At 37.2% G+C, this 14,523-nt stretch overlaps 1 long non-coding RNA gene across 3 annotated transcripts in view; it reads right to left on the reverse strand.

Moving 5' to 3' along the window:
* LOC119239975 (uncharacterized) overlaps positions 1–14,523 on the reverse strand; it is a 192,804-nt gene that overhangs the window by 105,448 nt on the left and 72,833 nt on the right. For 2 of the 3 annotated variants that reach the window (XR_008551092.1, XR_008551093.1), the window contains exon 2: positions 13,925–14,026. This is a non-coding gene — a long non-coding RNA (uncharacterized LOC119239975). Of the gene's footprint in view, positions 1–13,924; positions 14,027–14,262; positions 14,321–14,523 lie in introns of all 3 variants that reach the window. The other variant, XR_008551091.1, reaches the window with a different exon arrangement.

Here is a 14,523-nt window from a genome sequence, read left to right on the forward strand (position 1 = left end):
ACCTGTCAGAGAAGAAAGAACTTACATTTTGATTGGTTTTAAGTTGTGACCATAGTGTACTGTACTTGTTTTTTCTATAATAAAGGTTTTTATATTCATAAATATATTTATGAATATATTTTTCTAAAATATATTCATTATCTGCTTTGATTTTCAGTTTAATTTGAGCTGGGAACATATATGATAGCAAATGAAGAAGCAGCAGAAATGAAAAAGATCATTAAAAATTGAATTTATGTCACTTGGGGTTGATTTCCCAGTAAAATTTGGCAAGTATTCTGTGTTTTCATACCAGAACGTGAGCTCAATAAAGGCACTCTATGTTAACCAATGGACTTGTCAGTAGATACCAAAAGAGAAAATAAAGGAGTTAGGGCTAACTGACTAGAGGAGTGATAAGTATAAGCACCTATTTGGGAACTAAAAATATAACAAAATAAGAGAATAGGCACGCTCCTGCTTCACAGTTCTAATAGTAATATATTCCCCTAGAACTATTCTCAGGCAGAATGATTTTTTCATGTCTTGTTGGGTTTCCATTTATTTTACTGCAACCACTTCATCATGGAAAATGTTGACTCCTGTGAGTAAAATAAAAGCAAATGCTTCTGGCCTCAGAGTCTTAAGTGGGCTGAAGGGAAAGAATTTGCTAACCCAGAAGGGAGTGAGGATTTGAGTATTCACTTATGGACAATAAACGGGGACTCAAGAACCCCTTAGTCCCTGGGGGACCTGTAACACTGACCTCTTTCTACTGTCTGCCCTTTTCCCTTCTGCCTCTCCTTTTCTTTCAACCTCCTCCTTAGCTCTTCTAGGAGCTGAGGCAGTGCCAACTGGTCAGGGAAGTGATAGCAGTTCTGCAGTAGTTCTGATAAATATAATAGTGAAAGCACTAGATATGATTGTTTGTTACTTTGTGTAACCCAGAGAAGAGACCACGCAGTCCTCATGAATCCTATGTGACTATGTGGATGGACCTGAGCCGTGGCCCACACCATGACTTTAATTTAGCAGTTTGGTATAATTCACATTACCTCATTCCTTAGGGCCACCATAATGGGTTGCTTAATGAAACATTGTTGTTCCTTTTGAGGTTAATCTGCAGTAAACACCTGCAGGCTATTTTAAAATGATAATTCAAAAGATAGCTATTATTCCAAGGTCAGTAATAATACTTGGCTGATTGCCTGTATATTCCCAGTACCTTCCCAGACCTGAGAATGAAGAAACCTTCTCCCTTGCTTTCCTTTCTTTCCTATATAATCTTCCTTCATTTACCACTAGGAAATATATATATTTTTTAAGATTATTAACCACCTCCCCAGATGTGGTACCACTCACTAATAAAACACTTTCTTCATGGAAACAATCTCATGGTTCAGAGTCTGGCTTTCCAAGCAGCAAGAGATGACTGGGTTAGGTTGGTAAAAGCTATAAATCTTACTGAAAATGGCCTTGCAGCCATTACTCAGGGAACTTATGCATGAATAACAACCATTCACTTGGAACTTTGAGAAGGTCACACCTCTGCATTTTAAACACAATTTTCACTTAAACAGTATTATTATAAAATTACTCTATTCTTGTATTCATGCTACATATTTCACCTAACTTAAAGTGCGACTATGCTAGAAGGAAATGAAAAACTGTTACACATAGGGGATATTTCAAAGAACATCAGACCAATATGACCATTTGGAAAAGGGAAAAGAATGCTCACATATTCATAATTTGAACTCTTGGGCCTCCCTGATGGCACATGGTTTAAAGACACAGTGCTATCAAGTTAATACCAGCCACTGCAGCACGAGTTTGATCCCCTGCCGGCCACGGAGCTAATCCATATGGTGCAGCAGACCTCTCCTGACTTGCCTGCTGCTCCCCTCAGCAGTGTATTTCAGTAGATACACCTGTTCTGCTCCCACTCTCTCTGGTTGATCCTCTCAACCCACCACACCTCTGGCTTACAGCCCAGTTCTTGTATGCATAAATAAATAACTCTTTAAAAAAAATTGAAATATTACCTCTATTATACATGGAATGTAAATGTCATAACCTAACACATATAATGTTTTTCTGTAATAATTATACAGTTTCAACAATGGTATAGCTATGGATTGATTTAGAAGTATCTATGTCTTGCTTTAGTAATTGCTTCTCATGATCCTACTTGGCTTCTCAAATGAATTTCTTTTATTCTAAAAGGGCAACTAGGAAATGAGTGCCTCCCCTCAGGGAAAACCCTGTAGTACCTACAATCAATAAGCTTTTCTCCCACAATCACTTCTTCCTTTTATACTTAAGAATTTCAAATACTACAGAATCCTCTGATGTGTGATCATGACCAGCTAAGCACTGGTCATGTCAGATGGCTCCCCCATAGACCTCTCTTTAAGCAGCTCTATCTATGCTAATGAAAGGTGGTATGAGTTTGTTCAAGTTATATCAGAATGTCAGAGGAGGAAGCTTGCAGGTTTTACATTACAGAGCACCAAGACCATTTATTTGTGCATTGTAGAAATTCATGTTATCAGTTTTCATACCTATTGAGTATATAGTACAGAAAGCTTTTCTGGGGGATTCAAATGTGTTCATTAATATGAAGATCCTTTTGAAAGGTTGGGGTGGATAGGTTTGTGTCTGTAGATGTTTGGCACATAGTATATTGACATCATTTTAGAAAATTATAAATCAGTGTGCCTGGAGGGATAATTAGAATTCTTTATTAAAATCTACAAAAATAGATGAAAACCTCTGATTCTTTGACTAATGGAGAAATTTCAAGGTTTATTTGAAGCCTCTTCTATCACCTTGAACATCCTGATTAGAAATTCTTGTTCAAAAGAGACGGAGTTAAGGTAGCCCCAGTGGAAAGGTAAATTTATTGCCAACACCTGGTGATTGAAGCACAAACACATCTGTCTAGAGAATCCCCCAAATTAAACATATCCCAGGAATAGTGAGGGGAAATCAAATACAAATTAAAAGAACTCTATGTTTAGCGGTATCAAAACAAAAGTTTCAGTGATATGAAAAGAGAGTACAAATTACTATTGAATTAAATTAAAAATCAAAGTCAGGGTCTCCCTGGTGGCGCAAGGGGTTAAGCACAGCACTATGAAGCTACCCAAAGCCACTGAAGCACAAGTTTGATCCCCAGCTGGCCAGAGAGCTACCCACATGGAGCAGCAGATCTCTCCTGACTTGCCTGCTGCTCACCTCAGCAGTGTATTTCAGTCAGTCTGCCTGTTCTGTGGCCTGCTCTGTCTCTGTTGAATCCTTTCACCCCCCACACCTCTGGCTGTACCCAAGTTCTTGTATGCATGAATACATAAATCTTTTTTTTAAGACTTATTTTATTTATTTATACAAGCACTGGGTACAACCAGAAACGCGGGAGGGTGAGAGAATTCACCAGAGCCAGAGTGGGGAACAGAACAGGCAGACAGCTGAAATACACTGCTGAGGGGAACAGCGGGCGGCAGAAGAGGTCTGTGCGCCATGTGGGACCCTCACTGGCGGCCAGGGTCAAACGGGCGTTGCAGAGGCTGAGGGCAGCTTCACAGCCCAGCGCTCAACCACTGCTCCAACAGGGGAGGCCCGGATAAATAAATCTTTGAAAAAATAAAAATCAGGCTTTTGTAAAGAAAAGGAGAAGGAGATTTTTTTGCAGCAGGGACCTTTCTTTGGTGGAGACTGTGTGAAACAAGCAGAAAGCTCACCAAGGAGCCAGAGGTAAGCTGGGAGGCTTGCCCATGCCTGGCGCCTTCTAGCCTGCAGTCCCAGCCCAGAGGGGAGCTGCACCCACCGCTGGGGCAGACCTGGCATGCAGGGGAGCGCTTCCCCCGCACTGGCATTTTGCAGCAGGGACCTTTCTTTGGTGGAGACTGTGTGAAACAAGCAGAAGGCCCACCGAGGAGCCAGAGGTAAGCTGGGAAGGTCGCCCAAGATGCCGGCCAGTACCAGCAACACAGTGTCACAAGGAATACAGCAAATTAGAAAACAGGCAGTAGGGAGTAGAAAAACCACATGCAACCCAGCAACTCCTCAGCAAAAAAGAACACCACAAAAAGAAAACCATCTACCAGATTGCAACGACAGTAACTTGGAAGAACTTCTGAGCCTTCCAGATACAGAATTTAAAATTGCTGTGATTAAAAAACTGACAGAAGTCATAAAGGAAAACAATGATAAGGGGGAAATAATTAATGACCAGAAGAATGAAATTGAGTCCCTAAAGAGGGAAGTAAAAGAAATGCAGGAGATCAAAGAATTAATGGAGGCGCTAAAGAACTCTGGGAAAAGCAATGAAAGCAGAATAGATGAAATGGAAGAACAAATAAGTACTCTTGAAGACACAGAAATAAAAAGAACTAAAACAGAAAAGGAAGGAGAAGTACGAAGGAAAAAGACCAAAGAAAGACTTCGGGAACTATCTGACTCCATAAGGAAAGGAAATATAAGAGTTATAGGAATCCCAGAAGGAGAGGAGAGAGATGTAGGAACAGAGAAAATATTCAAGGATATAATTGAAGAGAACTTCCCAAACCCGAAGAAGGAGCTGAAAATTGATATACAAGAAGCAAGAAGAACACCAAACTTCCATGACGAAAGGAAAAATACAGCAAGGCACATAATAGTAAAGCTCCCAAGAATCCAAGACAAGGAAAAAATAATGAAACTGACAAGAGGGAAGAAACAGATAACATTCAAAGGGAAACTAATCAGACTGACATCAGATGTCTCTGAAGAAACACTACGGGAAAGGAGAGAGTGGAGGGACATAGTCAACAGACTCCAAGAAAACAGATGCCAACCAAGAATACTCTATCCCGCAAAGCTCTCCTTCCTCTATGAAGATAGAATAAGGACCTTCCCAGACAAACAGAAACTCTGGAATTTCATTACGACTAAATCCCCACTCCAAAAAATACTATAAGGAGTCCTAAAGCCAGAACCTCAGAGGGACAAATAACAACAAAAGAAGGTCAAAAAAAGTTATTAAAAGAATAAATAAATAAAATCAAAGGAAAGATAAATACAATGGCAAATACAGATGCTAACATATCAATACTAACTCTAAATATAAATGCACTAAACTCTTCAATAAAAACACACAGAGTCACAGGCTGGATTAAGAAACAAAACCCAACCTTTTGCTGTCTCCAGGAAACACATTTAGCTGCAAAAGATAAAAATAGACTCAAAGTTAAAGGATGGAAAACAATTCTACAAGCAAATGGACCAAAAAAGAAGGCAGGAACAGCTATACTCGTATCAGATAAAACAGATTTCAAACTCAAAAAGATAAAAAGAGACCCCAGTGGTCATTACATTATGATCAAGGGGACAATAGTTCAAGAAGAAATAACACTCATTAACATATATTCACCAAACGAAGGAGCACCAAAATATATCAGACATCTATTGGCATCTCTGAAAACAGACATCAAAGAAAACACATACGTAGTGGGAGACTTCAACACACCACTATCAACAATGGATAGATCAACAAGACAAAAAATAAGTAAAGACACTAAAGCTCTAAATAAGGATCGAGAGCGCTTGGGCTTAACAGACATCTATAGAACACTAAACCCAAAAAAATCTGAGTATACATTTTTCTCAAGCGCACACAGATCATTCGCAAGGATCGATCATATACTGGGGCACAAGACAAACATCAACAGATACACCAAGATTGAAATCATACCAACCATCTTTTCTGACCACGAAGGCGTCAAACTAGAAATAAACCACAAAAAGAAGGCAAGGTACTCTCCTACCTCATGGAGATTGAAACCCACACTACTGGAAGTCCACTGGACTAATGAGGAGATAAAAGAAGAAATTAAAAAATTCTTTGAATTGCATGACAAGGAGGGCACCAATTTCCTAAATGTATGGGATGCAGCAAAAGCAGTAATAAAAGGAAAATATATAGCAATAGATGCTCACATCAAGAAACAAGAAAGAACTCAAAGAAACAACCTAATCTCGAAGCTCAAAGAACTAGAAAAAGAACAACAAAAAAAACCCAAAACCAGTAGAAGAAAAGAAATAATAAAAACCAAAGCAGAAATAAATGAAATCGAAACTAAAAAAACAATCCAAAAGATCAATGAAACCAAGAGCTGGTTCTTCGAAAAAATAAATAAAATAGATAAACCACCATCCAGGCTCACAAGGGCAAAAAGGGAGAAAGCACAAATAAACAGGAAAATAAATGAAAGAGGAGAAATCACAACGGATATAGCAGAAATCAAAAGAATAATTAATAACTACTATGAACAGTTATATGGAAACAAGTTCAACAATCTAGAGGAGATGGACAAATTCCTACAACTCTACAATCATCCAAAGCTAGATAAGAAGAAATAGAGCACCTAAACAGACCAATTACAATTAGCGAAATTGAAATGGTAATCAAAAACCTCCCAAAAACAAAAGCCCAGGACCTGATGGATTTACAAATGAATTCTACCAAACATTCAGAGACGAATTGGTACCTATCCTTCAAAAACTCTTCCAAAAAATTGAGAAGGAAGGTATAATACCTAACACGTTCTATGAAGCCAACATTACACTAATACCAAAACCAAACAAGGACAACACAAAAAAAGAAAACTATAGGCCAATCTCCCTAATGAACACTGATGCAAAAATCCTCAATAAAATTTTAGCTATCAGAATCCAACAGTGTATCCATAAGATAATTCACCACGACCAAGTAGCATTCATTCCAGGGACACAAGGATGGTTCAACATCTGAAAATCAATCAACGTTATCCAACACATCAACAAAAAGAAATATAAAAAACATATGATAATATCAATAGATGCTGAGAAAGCTTTCGACAAAGTGCAACACCCATTCATGATAAAAGCCCTTGAAATTCTTGGGATACAAGGAACATACCTCAACATCATAAAGGCCATATACGACAAGCCAACAGCCAGTATCATTCTCAATGGTGAAAAGCTGAAAGCATTTCCATTAAGATCTGGAACAAGACAAGGATGTCCACTCTCACCACTGCTTTTCAATATAATACTGGAAGTCCTAGCCAGAGCAATAAGACAAGAGAAAGACATCCAAGGAATCCAAATAGGAAAAGAAGAAGTCAAACTATCACTATTTGCAGATGATATGATAATATACATAGAGAACCCCAAAAACTCCATAGAAAAACTAATTAAACTCATCAATCAGTTCAGCAAAGTGGCAGGATACAAAATCAACATGCAAAGTCAGAAGCCTTCCTATACACTAACAATAAATCTGAAGAAGAAGAAATGAAAAAAAAAAAACCCCTTTATTAACAAAAGAAAAAAAAATGAAATACTTGGGAATAAATCTAACAAAAGAGGTAAAGGACCTTTACAAAGAAAACTATAAAACACTGTTAAAAGAAATAGAAGAAGACACAAAGAAATGGAAAGACATCCCCTGCTCATGGATTGGAAGAATAAACATTATTAAAATGGCCATCCTACCAAAAGCAATATACCGATTCAATGCTATTCCAATAAAAACTTCAATGTTATTCTTCAAAGAAATAGAACAATTATTGATGAAATTCATATGGAATCACTGAAAACCCCGAATAGCCAAAGCTCTCCTGAAAAAAAAGGAAGGGAATGGAGGCATCACACGCCCAGATTTCAGGCTATACTACAAAGCCATAATAATCAAAACTGCATGGTATTGGAACAAGAACAGACATACAGACCAATGTAATCGAATAGAAAATCCTGAAATAAACCCACAGATTTATGGTCAACTAATCTTTGACAAAGGAGCAAAGACTATGCATTGGAGCAAAGAAAGTTTGTTCAATAAATGGTGTTGGGAAAACTGGGTCGCTACATGCAAAAGAATGAAGCTTGACTACTATCTCACACCATACACAAAAACCAACTCAAAATGGATTAAAGAACTAGACATAAAACCTGAAACCATAAAATACATAGAAGGAAATATAGGCAAAACACTACGGGATATGCACCTCAAAGACATCTTTACAGACACATCACCCAAAGCAGTGATAGTGAAGGCAAAGATAAACAGCTGGGACTACATCAAATTAAAGAGCTTCTGCACAGCAAAAGAGACAATAACAAAAACAAAGAGAAACCCCACCGACTGGGAGAACATTTTTGCACCCAACACTAATGATGGACTGATCACAAAAATCTGCAAAGAGCTGATGAGACTCAACAACAACAAAGAAAATAATCCAGTCAAAAAATGGGCAGAAGAGCTAAAAAGAAACTTCTCTGTAGAGGAAATGCAAATGGCCAACAGGCATATGAAAAAATGTTCAACATCACTTGTCATCAGGGAAATGCAAATCAAAACTACCATGAGATACCATCTTACACCAGTGAGAATGGCACATATTAAAAAAATTAGCAACAACAAATGTTGGTGAGGGTGTGGAGAAAAAGGAACTCTCCTGCACTGTTGGTGGGAGTGCAAACTGGTCCAACCACTATGGAGAGCTGTGTGATTTCTTGACCTACTAAACATAGAGTTTCCATATGATCCAGCAATTCCACTCCTAGGTATTTACCCAAAGGACACAGAAACATCAATTCCAAAGAACACCTGCACCCCTATCTTTATAGCAGCACTATTTACAATAGCTAAGCTTTGGAAACTGCCCAAATGCCCAAATGATGACTGGATCAAGAAGATGTGGTACATATACACCATGGAATATTACTCAGCATTCAAAAAAGATAAACACATGCAATTTGCAGCAACATGGATGGCGCTGGAAGGGATCATGCTCAGCGAAATAAGCCAAAAAGAAAAAGAAAAATACCGGATGGTCTCACTCATAGCAGGAATCTAGAAAACTTAAATAAGGGAACAGGAAAATGAATAACTATAAGAAAGTGAAAATCAAAATCAACAAAAAACTAGAAACACTTTTGGGAGGGTAGGTGGCGGGAGGGGAGGGATTGGGGTCAAAATGGGGGCGTTGCAATTGTATGGGGAATATAAAAATAAAATTTATTATTTAAAAAAAATCAAAGATAAATAAGTAAATGAAATCAAAAAATGACAAAGGGAAACAATTATACTATAGAATGAAGAGATACTTCCCCTTTCTCATTCTTCTTTAGCTCCTCTCCCTCCTTCCCTTTCTGCAAGGTGGAAAATATCTCAACCTGAAGCTCTTCATTTCCTACTTAAGACTCCCTAGGTTGTAAAGAGATTCAGAAACTGGTTCAGTAGTGGCTAGGATAGTGTATTATTTATTAAAAAGCCTTGGAATTGAATATCTGGAAGTTAGAGAAATGTGGCTTTGATTTTTGATTTAAAGATAGGGGCATGCATGCGGAAAGGAGAGTGCACAATTGATCACAGAGTTTTCTGATGAAAGCAGAAGACAACAAATGAGGTTGGGTTGATGATGTGCCCAGGACCCCAAGTAAGAGGAAGGACAAAATGTGGGAGGCCATGAATAGGATGTGTGGTGGCTGTATGGAAAAGTTATCCTCTCAACAAAGATATGACTTCATAAGAAGAGGGAAATGTTTTCCTACTGTGAATAGAAAATATCCAAGCTATGGGTAGAAGTTAATAGTCATAAGTCATTCTGGGATCGTCTGTCTCCATACTATTGAAAGGTTAGTTTGTTCTGTGTACCAAGGGTAGTTCCTCGCCAATTTCTCTACCCATATCCAATGTCCTAATACATTTTATTTATGTACTTTTTAATTAATTTATTTTGGTACCTTTGGCATCTGTTTTATTTTATTTTTTTATTTTATATATTTTTACATCATTTTTCATTTTTGCACAATGTATGCATTTTCACCTTGGTTATAGTCCCCGTAAAATTCCCACCCCCCTTGTTTTGATCTTACTCCCTCCCCTGTCACCTTGGTGTGTCTCTGGGTTATAGTTGCTTGTTGATTTTTATTTTTACTTTATTGTCTTTTTCCTGGTCCCTTATTTAGGTTTTCTAAATTCCTGCTATGAGTGAGATCATCCAGTATTTTTCTTTTTCTTTCTGGCTTATTTCACTGAGCATGATCCCTTTCAGCTCCATCCATGTTGCTGCAAATTGCATGAGTTTATCTTTTTTGATAGCTGAGTAATATTCTGTTGTGTATATGTACTACATCTTCTTGATCCAGTTATCTATTTTTGGGCATTTGGGTTGTTTCCATAGCTTACCTATTGTAAATAGTGATGATATAAACATGGGGGTTATTTTAATTTTTAAAAAATATTTATTTATTTATGCACACAAGAACTGGGGTACAGTCCAGAGGTGCTAGGGGTGAGGATTCACCAGAGACAGAGTGGGGATCGGGCAGATCTATTGAAATACACTGCTGAGGGGAGCAGCAGGTGAGACAGCAGAGGTCTGCTGCACCATGTGGGCAGCAACCTGGCCAGTCAGAGATTGAACTTGTGCTGCAGAAGCTGTGCATAGCTTCATAGTGTGCTTAACCCCCTGGGCCACCAGGGAGGCCCTGGCATCCGTTTTAAAGAATCTTTTAATAGTAGGGTAGGAAAGTATCCTTGAAATTCTCTAACATATTAAAATTAGATGGATAAAATGAGGATCAGGTTAAATAAATGCCTTATTGTCTGCAGAGATAGCAGTTGGTGGAAATTTTTTACAAAATCCAGATTTCCATTCTCTTTTTCATGGACCAGTCAGTAATTTTCTTTCTCCATTATTTGAGGATATTGTGTGAGTAAGTATGTACATGTGTGTTTGTCTATCATGTACATGTTAATATGACAAATAATATAAAAGATAGAACTGCTGGGTAAAGTATAGAAGAGTTTGTAATATGTGTTCTGAAAGTTAATAAACCACTAAGCTTACTCAAAGGGATTTTAATTTACTCTTTAATAATGTGTTTGAATCTATTCATCTCCTTGGAACAGAGTTTTCTAATGGAATTATAATGAGACCACAGATATGAACCACATGCGTGTCTTTAAATATGTTAGTACTTACATTAAACAAGTAAAAATAAGTAAACTTAATTTTAATAACATTTTATTTAACTCAATATACTCATATTTATAATTTTAATCTGTATTCGACATAAAAATGATGACTGGCACTTTTACCTTTTTTTTTTTTTTTTAACAGAAACCCATTATAACTTATCTAAATTCAGATAATGGAGATTTCAGGTGCTCCATAGCCATGTGTGTTCAATGAATACTATACAAGTTTTTTAAACATAGGTTGTATTCAGTCACAGAAACTGAATACATAGGTTGTATTTAAACATAGGTTGTATTCAGTCACACCATAACCATTGCTCATTTAGCAGCTATGACTTTGGTATATGAGATTTTAACCGTAAGTACTTCTTGGTTAATACATTTGCATACCTTTAATAATATTTTGTTTCTGTAACTTCAAGTCACAGAAGTGTTTATCAAAGGCATTAATCAGATGCAAGAGCTTTGTTATCAAGCCATTACTTGAAAAGTTCTTTAGGGCCTCCCCTGGTGGTGTAGCGGTTGAGCGCTGGGTTGCGAGGCTGCCCGCAGCCTCAGCAGCACCAGTTTGATCCCCAGGCACCGGCAAGGGTCCCACAAAAAAAAAAAAAAAAAAAAAGATCTTTAAAATTAAGTATATTGAGGGATGGCGAGAAAAGAGTAGGTTATACCTAGGAGAGTTGCATAATATTCGACTGCATTTTCTGTAATTTTCTTGCATGCAACATATATTTCTATTTCTGAAGTATCTGAAAATATTGGATGATTTTCTGTTTGAACTGATGAGTAATTGAAAGTGACTACCAGTTGTTCTGGGAAATTCTGTCTAAGGCACAACCCAACCTGACTGACATCTTTAGTATTTATTAGAATTTTGATTCCTTCTTGACGTCAGTATAACTGACTTCCATTTTGGTATTCCATTTTATTTTTTTTTAAGATTTATTTATTTATTATACAAGCACTGGGTACAGTCAGAAGCATGGGAGGGTGAGAGAATTCACCAAAGCCAGAGCAGGGAGCAGAACAGACAGATTGACGAAAGTACACTGCTGAGGGGAGCAGCGGGTGGCAGGAGAGGTCTGCACGCCATGTGGTACCCTCACTCGGTGGCCGGGGATCGAACCAGTGATGCAGAGGCTGTGGGCAGCTTTGCAACCCAGCGCTCAACCGCTGCGCCACCGGGGAGGCCCTTGGTATTCCATTTTCTAGATTTATTAACTGAATTAAATTATCAATAAAACTGGGCTTTGGTATCATTGATCTGGGCTGACTGAAAGGTGAAATGAAAATTTCCAATAGCTTATGACATTCCATCTACCAAGTAGTACCCCTTTATTGCTGCTTAATTTCTAGTAGCTGCTGGGTGAAATATAAAAATTTGATTAAGTCATAAAGGAAAATGCTAAAAAAAGGAATTACTAAGTGAATAAATGGGCATTTTATTAATTAATGAGAAATGCAGATGAAATCAGTAAGAAAACAATTCTGTTTTTGAGTAACACAAAGATGTGCATAGTCTTGATTTCTCCTTAGCTGAAGAAAAATGTACAAAGAGAAGAAGACAGACTGTAGAAACAAAAGTGATTCTCTGTGTTACTATTAGCTCACTGTGGCTTTGATGCTGGTGCTTCTGGCAGAGATCCATCTCTACCAACTTATACAGTAGACCTAAAAGAGCCACGTTGCCATCTGTTCTCTCTCAGAGAAAAGGCATCTTTACATGGCCCATCTCCAATCTCTCTTTTAAAATTAGTAGGTTGGTCCTGTGGGCGTCTGGAATAATGTATTTGATTGAATTATTTTAGGGGATCTGCCAAGGGCTATCATTTACTCTTTAACATAATTTCCAAACAGAAATTGTAAAGCTTATGCAGGAAAGTAGGCAAATATTTTATAGATTAGGAAGATACCAGTCAATTTAGAGAAAGGCAATCCTAATAAGAAAGAAAAAAAATGGGTTGAAATATTTTAACAGAACATAGGGATATATATGTATATCTTATAGATATATAATTATATTATAATATATAATTAATATATATAATAGATATACAATTATATTATAATATAATATAAAATATATATTATAGATGCTCTATGAAGTATGTTGGAAGAAATAAAAAAGGAAGGGATTAGGGAAAATTAAGGGATAATTAATGAGAAAAATAGTAATGGCATAAGAGTTAATGTGTTAGGCCTCCCCAGTGGCGCAGCAGGTTGAGTGCAGTGCTGTGAAGCTGTCTGCAGCCTCTGCAGCATAGGTTCGATTCCTGGCCTGCCAAGGAAATTCCCACATGGCATGGGAGACCTCTCCTCTCTCACCCGCTGCTCCCCTCAGCAGTGTATTTCGGTCTTCTGCCTGTTCTGCTCTCCGCTCTGTCTCTGGTGAATCCTCTCAACCTCCTGCAAATCTGTACCCCAGCTCTTGTATAAAAATAAATAAATCTTAGGAAAAAAAAAAAGTATTAAAAAAAAAAGTTGATGTGTTGCTTTTCCCTTCTATTTCTTACCTGTAGGATAAAGTGTTTTGCATACAGGAGTATATCAAGATTTCAGTATAGCTTCATGGCACAGGGTTTAATTCTATTTTGTTATTGTCTGAAAGTATTCCCTTTGAATAAGTCTTTTTTAAAAATATCATCACCCTTGCAAAAAACCATACTCCAAATTAACTGCAATAGAATACCTTTGCTTTACTGAGCCAACTGCCAAAACATTTGAAAATGTTCTCAATTTGAAAAGCGTAGTCTATTTTTCCCAACAGTAAAATTTAGAAGACAAAGAACTTTCCAATAATACTTATCCAAATGGTACAGGATCTCCCTTTAATCTCAGTGACACTGAAGTAATCTGATTCCTGACATATGACAAAGGGTAATTACAACATGCAGAACATGTTTTAAATAATACAGAATTGGGTTTGAATCTTACTTTATTAAAATCAAACAGCCTGTCCTCCAGCAAACCTCAGTTTCCAAAACTGCAAACTGGAGATAATAATACCAGCATAGCCACAGCGGTCTTTCAGAAAGGCTGCATAAAAAAAAAAAAAAAAAAAAAAAAAAAGAGATTAGTGATTAGTACCTTGCCTGGCACATAGCAGACATTCCTTAATACAATTCTCACATAGATAGAGCATGCTATCCCTCAGATTAAATCCCTAAAATAAGTTGCTTGCAATAAGAAAAAAAAAATGAACATTTTTTACCAGGTATGATGTTCTTCCTCTCAGATCTAACTTAACATTTTCTGCTTTGCTCAGTACTTACCAGGCAATTGAACTTTTCACAGAATATGTCCAACTTATTCCAACACTTGCTGTTTCCCCTGCATGAAGCCAAATATACACTCAATCAATCAATGAATAAATTAATCCTCCACTTTCTTCAAGTCAAGGATTTAATGCATGTGGAATCTAAGCCCAAGTAAGTCATCTTTATCTACCAAATTCTATTTTTTTTTAAAGATTTATCTATTTATTTATACAAGCACTGGGTACAGTCAGAAGCTTGGGAGGGTGAGAGAAGTCA

Source organism: Talpa occidentalis, unplaced genomic scaffold (genome assembly GCF_014898055.3).
Source record: "Talpa occidentalis isolate TD23 unplaced genomic scaffold, MPIMG_talOcc4v2.1 talOcc4.12, whole genome shotgun sequence".
Taxonomy (NCBI): domain Eukaryota; kingdom Metazoa; phylum Chordata; class Mammalia; order Eulipotyphla; family Talpidae; genus Talpa; species Talpa occidentalis.